The 5,205-nt window shown below is 33.5% G+C and overlaps 1 long non-coding RNA gene across 1 annotated transcript; it reads right to left on the bottom strand.

Annotated features, from left to right (window-relative positions):
• Positions 1-3,884: 3,884 nt before the first annotated feature.
• On the bottom strand, positions 3,885-4,392 carry LOC149543252 (uncharacterized). Its single transcript, XR_016355225.1, has 2 exons — positions 4,352-4,392; positions 3,885-4,257 (listed from the first exon to the last, which is right to left on the bottom strand). It is a non-coding gene; the product is annotated as an uncharacterized LOC149543252 (long non-coding RNA).
• Positions 4,393-5,205: the final 813 nt, after the last annotated feature.

The following is a 5,205-nucleotide window of genomic DNA, read 5'->3' as shown; positions in this document are numbered from 1 at the left end:
AAATAAAATAAAAACCATATGATGTTTTAGAGGAGCAAGTCTTCTTCTAGAATGTATAGTTTTTCTTTTGGTTAGAATAGATTTATTTTGAAATATGTTCTAGGAGATGAAAACTATTGATTTCAAGTGAGTTGAAATTTGAATTGTTATAAAAGTGAAAGTATAGGTCACAATCCTATTTAATTTAATTTAATTTTTTTAAATCTAGCTATATATGTCATCTATAGAATAATCTGAGATCAAAGTGAAAAATGTTTATTTCCATATAGTTTTGTTGTGGGAACTAGACCCCTAACTTTCACCATTTTTTAGCAACTAAAAAATTAGTGTTAAAAATTAGGAAAATATATCATTTATTATTATAAATAATCATTAAAAATAATAAATCTAAACTTCATCCATTTTTAGACATTTCATTAGTTTACTTCATTTTCAAATTCTAAATATTAATATCAGTTTTACGCTATTGAATTTGAGTAGCTAAATACTTTTGTTAGCCTTTTCTTTTATAAAAGGTTGACATGGGTTTGTGCTTTTACCCATTAATGTATATGTCCAACTTGTGCCACAAATTGAGGCCTCCTTGGCTGAGTTTACCCATGATACTAGCATTCCCTAGGCCAAGACTAGTGGGGAAAAATAACCATATAAGCTTCTCTAAAGGTGAGCCCTCCTCCCCACTTGATTCTAGGGATAACAAGAAAAAGTGTTCTTAGAGCCCCCTTACTGGGTCCATAGGAAAGATGCAAACATAATCTCAAAATTATTAATTCTCCTGCCATTGAAGATTATAAATCATTCCACTGATGATTCATTTTAGTGCTCTTTTGGCCAAAAGGATGATTCCTCCCCTCTAGTTATTAAAGAACACCCCCCTGTTGAGATAATGGGTGTTGCACACATTGCATAATACTGTTATATTGTATTATTTTAGTTTATTATGTAATGTTGTATTTAGGAGCACCTAGATGGATGTGCAACATGTAAAGACTCCCATGAGATATACTTTATGAGTTGTATTGTAACATTGTGATACTATTTTATGTAATTATTTAATATTGGGAAAAAGAATTTAAATTTTAATATTAAATGTGGGGTGAAGGGGTTAGGTAGCACATGGTTTATGTAATACCACTTAGTAGTTTTGTGGGACTTTCTACTATATAAGCAACCACAAGGGTAGTTGGTGTGAGAGGAAAAGGCAAAAAGGGAAAGAGTCGAGTAGGACAAGGCTTGATAGGTTAGCCAAGGGAGTATTTGTGAAGGTTGGAAGCATGGCATGTGATGTGTGGGTTCATGCTTGTTCACATAGTTTTCTTAGTTGTGGATATGGCTTTGAAGGCTTCCATGGTTGTATTGAAATGATTTTTTGCTGAATAATACATGGTGATGGATACTTTTGGAGGCTAGATTTTTTCTCTCAATGAGGGTTTCCCAGGATATATCTTGTGTTACATTTTGTGAGTATGTTGTCTATCCTCTTGCATGTAGATTTTAATTACATATTTATTACAGATCTATTATGGGTTATGTGGAAACAATTATATTCTTTCTTGCAAGTTTCCGGGGCCCTTGTTGTCAACCCCTCCCAAACCAACTCCAACCCACTTTTGCCAAAGCTAAACCTTGTTGAGATGAAGTATGGTGGCTTGGTGGGACATTTCAACAAAAGACTTGCGGAGAGGTCCTGGGTTATGTGGAAATAATTATGGTTTCTCTTTGGTCTTGGTTATCTTCCTAGATGTTTGGTTTCACTTACGTTGGATTTGAGATTGGTTAGAGATTGTGATTACTAGTTTGTACTCATGTATGTCATGTGAGAGATGACATGGTTATTCTTTTATGTCTTTCCTTTGTTGGTTGTGGAGAACTTGGAAGACTATTGGAGACTTGTTATGAGAATTGTTCTTGTAGGTTATTGGTTTATGTGTTGTGGATGTCCTTGATACTACATGGATTCATTGGTATACCTTGGGAGGTATGGATAGTTGGATGGATTTGGCACTGCTATGGGTGATATTTTAGCTATGGATATTTTGACAACTATAGATACATGTGATTACTTTTGGATCAGGTTTTGGTCCTTAGCATTTTAGTTGGTATAAAATTTTATGATCTTTTAATGTGATAGGTTGGGTGGTTTTCTCTTTAGATGGCTTCTATGTATGTTCAGTGGTAGTGACATAATAGGAGGTGAGATCATTCATGATTGAGATGCTGGATACATTGATTTTGTTGCGGGTACCAGGATGGAGCACACGGTGTACTTTGATCTATGATGGTGGATGTGGTAGGAAGGATTGTTCCCTTGTTCATTTATGTGGCTACAGATTGACCCTATGCAATGTATACAAGTGGGAGATTGTTGAGATAATGGGCGTTGCACACATTGCATAATATTTTTATATTGTATTATTTTATTTTATTAAGTAATGTTGTAGTTAAGAGCACCTAGATGGATGTGCAACATGTCACATGATAATATTTTATGCAATTATTTAATATTGGAAAAATAATTAAAATTTCAATATTAAATGCGAGGTCAAGGGGTTACGTAGCACATGGTTTTAGCACATGGTTTATGTAACAACACTTAGTGGTTTTGTAAGATTTAGTACTATATAAGCAGCCACAAGGGTAGTTGTTGGTGTGAGAGGAAAAAGAAAAAAGGGAAAGAGTCGAGTAGGACAAGGCTTGATAGGTTAGCTAAGGGAGCATTTGTAAAGGATGGAAGCATGTCATGGGATGTGTGGATTCATGCTTGTTCACATAGCTTGCTTGGTTGTGGCTATGGCTTTGAAGGCTTCCATGGTTGCATTGGAATGGTTTTTTTGCTGAATAATACATGATGATGGATGCTTTTGGAAGTTGGGTTTTTTCCCTCTGAGGGTTTCCCAGGGTATATCTTGTGTCACATTTTGTGGGTATGTTGTCTATTCTCTTGCATGTGGATTTTAATTACATATTTATTTTAGATCTATTATGGGTTATGTGGAAATGGTTATATTCTTTCTTGCAAGTTTCTGGGCCCCTGTCAGCCCCTCCCAAACCAATTCCAACCCACTTTTGCCAAAGCTAGACCTTGTCGAGCTAAAGTATGGTGGCTTGGTGGGACATTTCAATAGAAGACTTGTGGAGATGGCTTCTAGCATGGACGATTAAAAAAATGATGTTGTTGGACTTAATAGTTGCATGCATGACACCAAAAAAATTGCCACCAAGGTGATGGACATGTGCTTAGTGATTCTCTTCTTGTTGTACGAGCAATTCACAGTTGGTAAGCTAGACACTGAGGATGGTTACAAGGAGCTCTTCCAGTTCTTAAAGGAAGAATTGACCTCCACTCTCCTCTGTAAGAGTTTGGGTGGGAATGTTAAAGCTTAGTTTTTATGGTTGTATCCTTTTTGTGGTTTTAAGCAATCGTGTCAGCCCTTGGGGTCTTGAAAATTGTTATTTTAAAAAAAAAAATTGCTTACATCCTTGCACGGTTTGGTCATTATCTAAACAATGCTAGCCTCAAGAATTGTTTAATTTTTTGTTATGGCCTTGTGAGGTCTGGTTATTATCTAAACAATACTTTTAAGTATGTTTTCTGAGCTAGTTTTTTTTGCTTTAAATTATTCTTGCTTGTAGTATGCTTTTGATAGAGGCAAGTAGTAGTTGCTATTAATGGACAACCTTCACTCCTTATGTATTGCACACTAACACCCTCTTGCTACTTTTATATTAAAAAACATGTGTATAATATTTTTAATTCTAAAAACCCTCAAATATTAGAATTTTATTTAAAATACAATAAATTCATTATAAAACATGACTCTATGACAAATCACATCATTTACATAAGAATAATATAATTGCAACACAGTCATCATAATGTACGATTTATAATAAAATTAAAAAGACAATATAATATCATTTGAATAAGAATAATATAATTGTAACATGGTCATCATAATGTACGATTTATAATAAAATGAAAAAGACAATATAATCATCTTGAAATTTACGTCCTCGTAACCTCAAAAGACAACATAATCATCTTGAACTCGTATCTCCATCAATAGGTTCTGTAGAAACCATTCCCATAATCTGAATCTCCATTAATAGGTGTTGTAAATTGCTCTGTGATCTGCAGAAACATGAATGATTTTGCAGGGAAAACAAGATGATCTTGTCTGCAACACTTGTTTAGCCATCGCCTAAACAAATATTTGTTTTCCACTCACCCAACACCAGATTTATGATTGACAAAAACTGCATTGAAGAAACAGCAAAATCAGTTTAACACCACAATGCAAAAGAAATAATCAAATATGTTTTCAGTTTCTAAATTCAATCTCTACGTAACTGTAATATAACATTTTCTTGGCATCTATCAAGATCATCCAAAGAAACTATTATTTGAAATCAATCCTCCATAACCCCAGATTGGATTTTGCCCTGCACAGAAAGGAATTTATCAAGAACACCATTAGAAATTCAAATACCCATTAGAAAATCTGTGAATATTGTAATCTCAATACTTAAAATGAAAACAGTAAATACCCATTAGGAAATTATCAAGAACACCATTGGAAGTTCAAATACCCATTACAAATCTGTGAACATTGTAATCACATTACTTCAACAAATGCGAAAAGAACAGATTTAGAGACAGCCCAAATCATATAAACTCAAACTAAAATAAAATAGAATGTCAAAACTATCTATCATTCAGTAAACCCTTACAAGAGAATTGAACGTATATTTGATCTGACCAGTATTAAGATGATATAAATCCATTGGAGATTAACAATGGCAAAGATCAATACCCACCTCAGTTTGAAATATGAAGAAAGATGCCGAATAAAAGAAGGAATAAATGAAAGATACTAAGTAAAGTTAAAACAGATGTCCAATGCATGTTTGCCTATATATCACACGGGCTCATATCAATTATTATAACATATCTTGTGCGATTCGTCCTTATGCTATTGTCTTATACTCCAAATTCCAAATTTATGTTGTTCTTATACAATCATATTTTATGCTATATTACATGATTATCTTAAAGTATGGGATCGATCTTATCTTTGTCTATGTTTTTTTTCAAATCTGTGGACCAATCTTTTGTTTAGTCTTGAAAGAAGCTTCTCTATTTATGTTAGTTGATTTATTTATTAGGCCTAATAAATTTGACCATTATCATTGTTTGCCCTTCTA

The sequence above is a fragment of the Cupressus sempervirens genome, chromosome 8 (genome assembly GCF_028749045.1).
Source record: "Cupressus sempervirens isolate cs-2001-9-10 chromosome 8, ASM2874904v1, whole genome shotgun sequence".
NCBI lineage: Eukaryota > Viridiplantae > Streptophyta > Pinopsida > Cupressales > Cupressaceae > Cupressus > Cupressus sempervirens.
Note: the sequence above shows the minus strand (reverse complement) of the source record. Positions and strands in the feature narration are given on the sequence as shown.